The sequence below is a fragment of the Telopea speciosissima genome, chromosome 10, assembly GCF_018873765.1.
Source record: "Telopea speciosissima isolate NSW1024214 ecotype Mountain lineage chromosome 10, Tspe_v1, whole genome shotgun sequence".
In the NCBI taxonomy this organism is placed as follows: Eukaryota; Viridiplantae; Streptophyta; class Magnoliopsida; order Proteales; family Proteaceae; genus Telopea; species Telopea speciosissima.
The window spans coordinates 7,252,727-7,265,276 of record NC_057925.1 but is presented as its reverse complement, the minus strand read 5'-3'; the positions used below and the strand labels follow the sequence as shown (position 1 = coordinate 7,265,276).

General features: G+C 37.2%; 3 non-coding genes across 3 annotated transcripts; all 3 read left to right on the top strand.

Annotated features, from left to right (window-relative positions):
* Positions 1–1,249: 1,249 nt before the first annotated feature.
* LOC122644342 lies at positions 1,250–1,410 on the top strand. Its single transcript, XR_006330281.1, has one exon. It is a non-coding gene; the product is annotated as a U1 spliceosomal RNA (small nuclear RNA).
* An 8,694-nt stretch (positions 1,411–10,104) lies between these two features.
* Positions 10,105–10,301, top strand: LOC122644373. Its single transcript, XR_006330309.1, has one exon. It is a non-coding gene; the product is annotated as a U2 spliceosomal RNA (small nuclear RNA).
* A 1,654-nt stretch (positions 10,302–11,955) lies between these two features.
* LOC122644344 lies at positions 11,956–12,116 on the top strand. The gene has a single exon (XR_006330283.1). It is a non-coding gene; the product is annotated as a U1 spliceosomal RNA (small nuclear RNA).
* The last annotated feature ends 434 nt before the right edge of the window (positions 12,117–12,550 follow it).

Sequence of the window (12,550 nt, the reverse complement as noted above, 5' to 3'; positions counted from 1 at the left end):
TCGATCGAGGGGCTCATCAAGATGGCGGATCGATCAATCTAGTTCTGGTGTGTTAGCATTCTTCATTTCTTTTTTCTTTGTTTTTTTCTTTCATAATTACATTTTATCAATTTTGTTCTTTTTCTTAAATCTTGATTTACGATTGGGTGATCTGAATTATCTTCCCGTGGTAAGCAAGGAACTGAGGAATTGGTATCAAATCAATGGAATCAATCGGATCAGGTCAATACCTGTTCTTGGCCGATTCTTGTCAGGGGCTACCTATCAGTTCTTGGATTGGTTATTTGGCCGACCCGGTTCAAAAAATTTCAAAAAAGTACAATCTGATCCGAACTGATCTAAGCCGATATGGATCCGACACAGACCAGTCTGGGCCGATACTGAGCCAACACAAATCGACATCGAATCTTTAAATCATGATCGCAGCTGATCATGGGTCTAATCTAGATCAGTATTGGCTAAGATCGATAGCATATCAAATACATCCTGATGAATATTGCAGGGGGAGGGAGGAGTGCCTCATGGCACAAATGTGAAGCAGGAGAGTCAATCCCGTGACCTCCTGGGAGCATGCATTCTACTGGCAAACCATCGACCAACTGAGCAAGCATTTGTTCATTAAAGACCCTCTTCACATTTTAAGTTTCAATCCAAATGGAGTTTGCCCAAGTGACAAAATAAAATATTGGAGAAGAGTTTCTGTCGCAGAAGCCAATGAAAATGCCTGAAAAATCATCAATAGGGGTGAGATTTTTGTCTTTCTTGGGGGGAGGGGGGAAGGTGGTCATTTCACGCCATCTGTTTCTAGGCGCAATATCTTCACTCTTGGACAGCCGTTTTTCCCTAAAGTATTATAAAATTTAGAATAGTGGAGATGCTCAATCAAAAAACATGTGGGAGGGCATACAAATTGATTTGAATCTGTAATTTACCATGTGGTTAATCTATATTATTTCTTAAATATTCAACAGACCAAAAGTGCAATTTCAATTTCACAATTGAAGTTTCAGCTAGGCTTTCATTATATCTCACTTCGTGAATGAATAAATAAGTCATTTATGTATTTTTTTTTTTTTGGGTAAATAAGTCATTTAAGCAGCTAGCTAGAGGACCAAAATCACTTGCAGATACACATACAAAAATAAGATAATATGGGAAAGGAGGTGGGTTTTTAGTCCCACACCGGTCAGCTAGTAGAGAAGAGAAAGCAGACTAATGTATATATAAGGGAAAGCAATGAGGGTGAAAAATACTTACCTGGACGGGGTTTATGGGTGATCAAGAAGGCCCATTGCCTAGGTTGGTGACCTCCATTGCACTTGGGAGGGGTGCCCGCCTAACATCTCCCCAAGTGGGAGAGTGTATGTCATAATTTGTGGCAGTGGGGGTACGCGTTCGCGCGGCCCCTACCCAACTCTAACTTAAATATATTAATGTGACTTCAAGCTTAAGTAATATTGGATGTTTGGTGAGTATGCAGTTGTTAGCTTTCTAGATAGGTTCAAACCCTAACTAATTTGGAGAATATTTTTTCAGTTTCAATCCTAATTGATTGTCCCAACTAAACGGTAGGGACAAAACTGCTATAATGTTTTGAAAATGGGAGAGAATTTGCAATTAGAAATGTTGTGGGGGACATTTTGAACAAATGAGCATTTTTTGAAAATAAGAGAGAATTTGCAATTAGAAATGTTATAAGGGGGCATTTGGACAAATGGGCATTTTCAGGGGGCGTGAAGCAAATGCAACCATCAATGCACATTTTGAATGCTATTTCAATCAAAGTGCTCGGAATTTGATAGCACTGGTTGGCCGCTTGGCCCATTTGAATTGAAGGGATTCTTTTGGCATAGATATGAAATTATTCAATTATTCAAAAATGGATATCCATACCAAATTGTCCATCCACTTTTGTTTAACCGAATATACTTTTTTTAATGATGAGAAAATTTGTTGTTAAAGTCGATAAAAAAAATTGTAACCTTATTTTGTTTTTGGGTTAAGAGATCGATGTTTGGTCATATGGCATCTGCATTAGTGCGGGAGACAATGAGAGTGTATATTGAAGATTTTTCTAAATGAGATATTTTACTTCACTGGGACTTAACAGTAGTTTCATGCGGTCTTGTCTCTGGGCTAAGAAACAATGCAACCTGTTAGTGTTTTTTTACCTTTGTTTTAATATACTAATTCTTCTTTGAATGAGGGTAAAATAATTTTTGTTTACATGTATTCTCAAAAAACGTGCATGACAATAACAACTCTTGAAAATAATAATGACAAATCGTTTTCAAATTATTTTGAATTTCCCCCTTCCTTAACTTAACAAACTTTTAAGAATAAAACAAAGAGCAATACAAACGTTACTTTTTAAGTTCACCACTTTGGTTACAACAAAATGTACCAAACATGGGGACATTTGAAAAAAAAAATCTCAACATTTAAATTTTTTTTAAAAACATTCAATCACCCTAACTCTTTACAATTTGAAAACGGATTTGATACTCAAAAATCTATAAATAACTTTTCTTTAAATAGATCAGCATAACGGTGGGACTCATGCAAAATTAATTAGACAAGAGAGAACATAAATAATGTGAATGACGGAGCATTAATGGGTAGCATTGTACTCTAACATATAGTTTGTATCATAAGTTCAGCATTTTCATCATATTCATTTGAATGGTACAAAATAAAATTAACAATAGGTCCAATCGGATGGCACAATAAATAGCTATAACTTATGTGATGATATATATAACAATGCGGATCGTCTATGGCCCAGCTGCCCGTAGTAGGTTGTGCGGCACAGACTTGTCTGAGTGGGGGTAAGGCGATCATTGCGTGCGCGGCCCTATCAGGGCGCACAGGCTGCTACGGGCAGCTGGGCCTTAGGAGATATGGATGGGAAAAAAAAAATTTCCTCTGAAACCCACAATGCATGTTTTTATCCCCATTCCTATCAATTCAGACTTGGCCGATGCCCCTTCATAATCCAAACCAAATTGAGACTTACTTAAACCATCATCCTATCACAAGGTTTTAAAGAGCTAAATAGGAATACACTTACCAATTCCGAAAACCCTAAAAATTTATGGTCAACCCCCCTCCCTAAAAAATAGACAAACTGATTTTATGTGACCTGTCCTAACCTTAACCCTTGTAAGTACATAAATATGTTCAATTCTCCATTACTCTTCTCTTATTAGAAATGCTAATTCCCAAATTTGACATCTAACTTTCACAATCCAAATTCTCCAGCAGTAATCTTAATCGCTTGTGTTTGTATGCAGATTAGATTTGCACTAAAGCCACTGTCATGTCTTTTCGACTTTTTCTTTCTCTTGAGCCATATATGCATGTACAAATTGAGAACAATCTAGGCACGGGTATGTCATCTGATATGGAAAAAAGAAAAAGAAAAAAAAAAAAAAAAAAAGGAAAATAGAATTTAGAATCATATAAGAATTACTCTAATTTGATGGTATTTTTTTTTCTTGCAATAATAATAAACAAAGCTTGTGATTCACGGCACTATTCTTGTAGTCCTCCACGTATGAGGCTATCTTATGTGGAACCTAGACAGTGGCCTTGGCAATAACTAGGACACTTAAAAATATAAAGCTTATATATTATTAAATATCATATAAACAGTTATTAGGGGATCGATTTGGGATTTGAAATCCTAACCCCGTAATTAAAGTGTCTAATCTTATCCCAGGATGGATCCACATGCCCAAGTTTCTAAATCTTTGGAATTATTTCAAGTTGGTGCCTACCTTTGGGCAGCAAGAACATGACTGCAATCCGGGTTGCAGCCAAATATTTTCCTCCCACACGAGAGGTGCCCGATCGGTTGGCGCACATTGTACCTCCCCTCCCCCCTCCCCCTCCCCCTCCCCCTCCCATGAAGCTTCTCCCACCCCCACCTCTCCCTCACCCAAAATAAGGGCTGATTTTGATCGATGTTCATTTTAAGCGTATCTTTTCTCATGGGCATATATAGGAAAATGAGAACATATAACATCTCTCACCTTAGCATCTTAACAGGGTCAGTTGCTCATTGTGTGCGACAACAGAAAAAAAAATTGATTTCCTCCAACGTCCCATTAGCAATGGTCCCCCAAAAAAATCTCAACATTTAAAAAAAAAATAAAAAATTCAATCACCCTAGCTCTTTACAATCTGAAAAAGGATTTGATACTCAAAAAACTACAAATAACTTTTCTTTAAATAGATAGGCATAACGGTGGCACTTATCATGCAAAACTAATTATACAAGAGAGAACATAAATAATGTGAATGACAGAGCATTAATTATTGGGTAGTATAGTTTGTATCTTGAGTTGAGCATTTTCATCATATTCATTTGAATGGTACAAAATAAAATTAACAATATGTCCAATCGGATGGCTCAATATTTTTGACTTTTTTTTCTCTCACGGCATATATGCATGTACAAATCGAGAACGGTCACGGGTATCATCTGATATGGAATAAAGAGAGAAAAAAAAAAAAAAAATAGAATTTAGAGTCATATAAGAATTACTCTAATGTGAGTGTAATTTTTTTTTTCCATAATAATAAACAAAGCTTGTGATTCCCGGCACTATTCTTGTGGTCCTCCACGTATGAGGCTATCTTATGTGGAAATTAGACAGTGGGCTCGGCAAATAACTAGGATACTTGAAAAATATAAAGGTTATATATATATATATATATATATATCGAAATCCTCTCCGGCCAATTCCTAAAGTGTGGCAGTGTTAGGTGGAGATGTTGACACCTGGCAGTTGCCACATCCAACCTTCCATATCAATGAGCTCGAATCATTGGATGCAACAGCTGCCAGGTGTCAACATCGATCTCCACATAGCACTGTTGTACTGCTACACTTTAAGGAATTGGAGAGGATAATTTTCTGTAATGTTTTATCCCAGGATCAGGATGGGACCCATGTGCCCAAGTCATTTCCTAAATCTTTGGAATCACTAACCTACTACTCCGACACAATTGTACCGCTTAATTTAATTTTGTTGTCCGAATACACAAATAAATGGAGTTCTACTAGGATTCCTAGTTGTTGTCTAATTCCTAGATAGTTGCTAAACTGATCAACTATATGTATATAACATTTATTAACATTCAATCTTAGGGTTCACTCCCACTTAATTCACTCCCTGGCCGCTACTGCATTCAACCTTAATTCGCTCCTTTGTTTTCTTCCACTTTCTAAACAGTGACAGGTGATCGATCGATCGATCGAGAGTTTGTGGTGTTCACCATTTTCCCCTCTTTTTTATATTTTTTTGTTAAAAGCAGCAGTAGAAGAAGAAGAAGAGATGGAACCACTGAACGACGGATTTCAGTCTTCTCTGATGATGAGCAGTCAAATGCTCCCTTCGGCTGCCATTAGCCTTGAGGTGGCCCCCGAGAAATGGTTGATACCAGACGAATTTAACAATATGGATCAAATGTTCTTCAGTGTGGATGAACTTTTGGGCTTTACTGAAGAAGAAAAAGAAGAGATAAGCAGCGCATTAATGCTCCCCTCATCAGAGTCGGTTAATGCTGTTAATTACATATCTGATGAACGATCAAAAGAAGAAAAGGGATTGCCATGGGGTTTCGATTCACTCCGACCGACAAAGTTCTATTGGTCGATTATCTCGGAAACAGATTGAGTGGCAGAAACCTCCCTTCAAATGCAGTGAAGGATTTTGATGTTTACACCAAGGAGCCATGGTTACTTCCAGGTACTTACTTACTTTACCTATTTTATTTCTTCAATTCTTCTTCTTCTTTTTTTGTCTTTCTATTAAGTTTTTGTTAGATTCACTACTAATGGTGATGCAATTATATATATATAGGGGCTGACATGATTAACAATGGTGCCAAAAAAGCTCTCTACTTCTTTGTTCCTTGGAGAAAGTTATCGGAGAACAGTTCCAGAGCTGAGCGTAGAGCTGGTAATGGTTTTTGGAGAGCGAGTACGGGAGATAGACTGGTTAGAGATAACCACCTTCATCAAAGTCAAAGGCTGGTGGTGATCATCGGTTATTTTAAACAGTTGACGTATCTAATTTATACTAATGATAACCGTACATCCAATAAGGGGAAGAAGACTGATTGGATTATGCACGAGTATAGACTTACCAAGGTAATTAATTAATTAGTTTTAATTCCATCATCAGTTGTTTTAATTGAAACTTAATATATGGTTTTCTTTCTTACATAATAAAATTGTCTCTAATTTATCCATGGAAATGGTCCATAGTATTAACCACATGCTTTATTCTGCAATTACAGTCTCCAGAATTGATGATTTGCGTGATAAAGAAACGTAGAAAATCATCTTCTTCAATTGTTGGTTAGGGGACCTGATCAGGTTGGATCGAGCGTGGACTGTGGAGTTCTGTTTCTTTCTATTCTTGTATTTCCTTTGATTTTACATTCTTTGATATTTTATTTTTTTCACATCAAAGTACTTGTAAACATTTTTACTTCTATTAATAAAATATTAGAGGTACCGTCCTCATTAAGAAAATGATTGATATTTATACAAACGGAAAAGCCTACATATACATTTCTTTTGCAATCTCTCCTCCCTGACCATGTTGGACGCCTCGTATACAAACTGTGCAGCATCTTCTCCCCCTATTTCGTTGGCGTTGGAGATTCCGACATATGCCAGTGGTGTGTAGATTCCTCCCCCAAAATTAAAATATAATGCTTTTTATTATATCAAGTTGGATACGCAGTTGGTTTCTACACAAAACAGGTTTTGTAGGATAGGACCATGAATATAGCTGGTGTGTGCATGTGGTTCTGTTTCTCTTTCATACTTCGAAATCTAATTACAAATCAATCTCATCAACACATCTTTTGTTTCTGACTTATAGATCTAATTTCTGAAACAAGGGATTCTTTACCGAGTGGTGAAAAGCACACTTGTTTTGTTGGCTGAATTTGAAGATGATTTTTATTCTCAACATGTAGTAAACCCTAAACAATAAAACCTACCCTAAACCCTAAAACCAAAACCCAAAACAAAAACCCTAAACACTAAACACAAAACAAAAACCCTAAACACTAAACACAAAACACTCAACACTAAACCCTATAACTTAAACCCTAAACACCTAACCCTATACCCTAAACCCTAAACCCTAAACCCTAAACCCTAACTCCCCAACCCTAAACCTTAAACCCTATACACAAACCATAAACCCTACATCCTAAACCATAAACCCTAAAAGCTAAACCTTAAACCCTAAACCCTATACTCTAAATCCTAAACTCTAAACCCTAAACCCTGAATCCGAAACCCTAAACGCTTTACCCAATCCTATACCCTAAACTCCAAACCCTAAACCCTAAACTCTAAATCCTAAACTCTAAACCCTAAACTCTAAACCCATAAACCTTATACCCTAAACCCTAAACTCTAAATCCTAAACCAAAAACCTTAAACCTAAACCCTAAATCCAAAACCCTAAACCCTAAACCCCTATACCCTAAACCATAAACCCTATTTCTAAACCCTAAACCCTAAACCCCTATACCCTAAACCATAAACCCTATTTCTAAACCCTAAACCCTAAACCCTAAACCCCTATACCCTAAACCCTAAATCCTAAACCCTAAAATCCTAAACCCTAAACCCTAAACCCTAAACTCTAAACCCTAAACCATATACCCTAAACTGTAAACCTTAAACCCTAAATCTTATACCCTAAACCCTAAACCCTATACCCTATTCTCGAAACCCAAAACCCTATGCCCTAAACCCTTAACCCTTAACCCTTAACCCTAAACCTTAAATTGTAAACCCTAAATCCTAAAACCTAAAGCCTAAACCCTTGACTAAGCCCTACTCGCTGCTTGGTGTTTTTTCTATCGTCCAATCCACAACAAATCGACTGAAACCTGGCAAAAAAGAAAAATACGAAGAAAGCCCTGATCTACGACCACCCTGCGGTCGAGCTGCTCTAGGACCACCCTTGTAGTTTTCTTCGCTTGCTTTGAAATGAAGCTTCGTCTTTCCTTTTTTGAAAACCCCCAATTCGCTTTCGCTCTTGCTCCCAGCTACTAACAGAATCGTATTATGTAAGTTAAGGTTAAGATTTATTATTTTATTTATGATACTATCATATAAATATATCATTATTTATATGATACTATAGTAATTTAGTATACACAGAAAGTTGAAAAATTCATAGAGATATTTTGTCTCAATATCACTAACAAGATTCAAGAATAAGATTAGTTGATGGAACGGTAGGGATAAGTCTAGGAAGCCACAAGTGGCGAGAGAGGGGATCATCTGTTCCTTCAATAATTTTTTCAAGAAATTTATCTTATTGACGAGTCACTAGACAATTCAAGGTTCAGATGGTTTTTAAGACTAGGAATAGGAAAGAATAATCGAATAGAACTCATGAATTTACCTCTAAGTAAGCTTAGGGCCCAAAAAATACTAAACCCTATACCCTGAACCCTAAACCCCAAACCCTACACCCAAAACCATAAACACTATACCCTATACTCTAAACCTTACACGCTATACCCTAAACCTTAAACTTTGTACCTTAAACCCAAAACCCTAAAGCCCAAACCCTAAATCCTAAACCCTAAACTCTATACCCTAAACCCTAAACCCTAAACCCTAAACTACCCTATACCCTAAATCCTACACCCTACACCCTAAACCCTAAATCCTGAACCCTAAACCCTAAATCTTAAACCCTATACCCTATACCCTAAACCCTAAACATAAAATCCTAGACCCTAAATCCTGAGCCCTAAAACCTAAACCCTAAACCTTATCCCTTGAACCCTAAATCCTAAACCCTATACTCTAAACCCTAAACCCTAAACTCTAAACCCTATACCCTATACCCTAAATTTTAAACCCTAACCCCTAAACCCTATACCCTAAACCCTAAGCACTAAACACTAAACACTATACCCTAATCTCTAAACCCTAAATCCTAAACCGTAAACCCTAAGCCCAAAACTTAAGAGTATAAAACGAATAAAAAAACCGAATCAAATCTCCAATTATTGCACGATTGAATTTTTCTAATATATATATATATATATATATATATATTAGAAAATGGTAAAATATTTAAAACGAGGAAAGGAAGGGTAAGCATAGAGGATCTGAGTTTTGGATCAAAGACCCACACTGATTGCCACAACATTGTCAATGCAATTCACAAGTGGTTTAAACCAGCAGAAAAAAATTTGTATTAAAAGAAAAAAATAAAACAAATAAACAAAATCGAACCAGATCTCTCTAATCAATACATGATTAAAATTTCCAAGATATATGAACATTATAAATCCAACATCATGAAAAGTTTAAATATTGAAAATGAAGAAAGGTAGGGCAGACATGGAGGATCTAGGTTTTGGATCAAAGATCCATACTAATTGTCACAATCTTGTCAACGCAATTAACAAGTGTTTCAACCGGCTGTAACAAAATGATATACAATGGTTTAATGCAAAAAAATAAAACAAATAAATAAAATCAAACCAGATCTCAAATCAACGCATGATTAGATTATTCGCACCAGAGACTCACCCGACCCATATTCTTGAGAAGACAAGTAAATAGCCTCATCAACCCATTAAAAACTCCACAACTCCTATCATTCTATGTGAAAGTATTGCCTGAATTTAGACTTAAGCGAGGGATGTTAAAAAACGTAGAAAACAAACCATCTTATGGGTTAGCGAACGGAGGTAGGCTTACAGGTATAAGCGCTTATGAGTACTTGTGGACTAAGTCTCCCTCCAATCATAGTGGATGGTTCACCCACCATCCTAAGGGTTTTAGTATGTTCCAAAATGCCCTCTCGATACCCGTTCTTGTCCTCTCCCGTCCTACGGTGAATGAGACCCGTTCACGTTGGATGGAGGGAAACTTGGTCCATAATTTGTGAATGCATGTCTTGCAATAGTTCTCATATGCTCATGTAAGGAGGTCAAAGCAAGGGGGGAAAAATGATCAATAATCCCACATCGGCTAGAGAGGAAACAAGGATAACTAGAGATTGGATATAAAATGGAAATTAAGATAATATAGAAAGCATACCTTTCTCGGCCTTTTGGCTAAGATCAAGTGTAGTATCTGTTCTTATCAGTTTAATATCTGATACGTGGATCATCGATCCACATGATATTAAATTAATTTTTCTTTGGGGATGGGCCCACTACAGTAGCTTGCTACTGGGGTCTTCAAGCGTCGCTCATGTGTTGCACTACTGCACGAGCCTGGCGCACCCCTACCAAAACTAATTTCAAAAAAATTTTCTAGATCCATATCTGGCGGTTTAGAGTTACACAAACATGTAATAAACAATTTGTTAATGACCCTGGCCCCACTGATACTTATCAAATGGTTGTTTTCTATACTTAAAACTTGGCGTGTAAGAAGCATCCATGGGTCCCACTAATGAATGAATGAGCCACAAAGATTCAATCCATCCAGAGTTTTCAATAATCCAATGGTTTCTCACTTGGGTCGAGTTGAAGGATCCAAGAGAAGCTCTCTCTTGTCAACAACCCTGGGGGATAAACATCAAAAGCATTGATTCCAGGCTCGATCGAGATTTTCCATTTGTTTTTCTTTGATAATATTACATTACCCATTTTAATTTGTTCTTTAAAACACAGAATCAGATTTGGAATCGGTCATATTGGGATCGGAATTGGCCCGAATCGGTGCTAAGAACCCTAGAATTGATCTCAAATTCAAAAACAGAGAATTTCTAGGGTTTTTGGGTGTGAATCAGCTTTGTTGATCAGTTGAAATTAGAATCAATCATGGTCGATTCCGATCCATATCTGCCGATTCACCGATTCTTAAAACCTTGCGATTGGGTGATCTTTGTTATCATCCCAGGGTAGGAGAAGAGCCTAGTTTCAAAACTTAAGTTTTAACTATTCTCACATTGTACTTGGGAGTGCAAGTTTGGCCTGATGAGCCCAAAGCCCACCCTGGGTTGGGCTTTTAACCCCGTAGAGCAGGTTAGAGTTCAAATTCTTAGACACTGGCTTGGACCTGAGTAAATGATGTGGGGTGTCTAGCTTTATTTATAGCCATCACATTCTCTATCTATTCTCTTGAGTTTGAAATTTGAAACAAAAAATGCTCCGGGAGAAGAGAGAGGACTAAGGGAATGCACTCAATTTTAGTCTCAAATTTGAAACTTAAGAAGAAAATTGGAGAATAGGAGTCCATAGATAAGAGGGAAAGAAGGTGAATATTTTCAAATTCGGATATTAATATCAAGGGGATAGCTTAGTTTGCAAGGAAGAACAGTTCACAATTAAGGGGTCATCAGTTCAACTCTCATTGGGGGATACTAGATATCCTTTTAAAAATTTTGTAGCCAGAGGCTGAAGGAGCTATTAGGGAAAGGAGTTCATGCACGGTAGATTCCATGCATCATTCATTCAATAGGAAGGTGTGGGGGTTTTATGGTCAATTTGAATGGATATAAATGCACATCGAACAATAATTAATGTAGACCGTGTGTGTGCTCGGCCGTGTATATAAACTTCTGCCTATTACTTAAAACTGTACAAATTTATAGATTGAAGAAGGGTGATGACAAGTAAAAACACTTTATATGGAGTTTGAAGTTTCTATTAATTGGTGCTTTCTTCATTGAAGAGTGTGAGCAATTAATTTGGTGGAAGTAGAGCCATTATAAAACGAAAAGAAACCTCGTCAGAGATGAGATTTATCTGATCTGATCCCAATACTTAACACCTTAATTAACACACACACCTACCTTTGAGGGATTGCCCAAACCAAACAGTCCCCAAAGGTCCAAAACCATTGATAGATCCCATATTTAGTCCCACATCGGTTCAGGTAGTAGAAGAGAGAAAGGAAAACAATTGTATAAATAGGGAAAGCAATGAGATTAAAACATACTTACCTGGACGGGGTTTATGGGTGATCAAGAAGGCCCATTGCCTAGGTTGGTGACTTCCATTGCACTTGGGAAGGGTGCCTGCCTAACATCTCCCCAAGTGGGAGAGTGTACGTCATAATTTGTGGCAGCGGGGGTACGCGTTCGCGCGGCCCCTACCCAATTTTGTAGTTCAAAATCTTGAACATAGCATAGTAGTTAATATCTCATGCTTTTTAATTTTGTATCCGATCAGTTTGGCCATGACCTATCCCGAGATTAGAGTGATCATTTTCATGTCATTTGGAGCGGCCTACAGTAAATAAGCTGGGATAGGAGGTCTCGTCCCTCATCAATCTCGTTAGACACAGTCTGGAACCGATTGGACTTATGACCCTCCCATTGGATTAGAATCCCACCCACTAAACCTCTTCTGCTAGAATCTACTCGCTACATGGCATCCATTGCTTTCTTCTCAAGGGACTAATGAAGAAAATGACACACTTAAATGTCGATGGGATGGGTATATTTTTTCACTTAATAAAAGGTTTGTCAAAAACTATTTTGCTCTATTATATTTTTTGGGATTTTTCTTTTTCTTTTTCTTTTCTTTT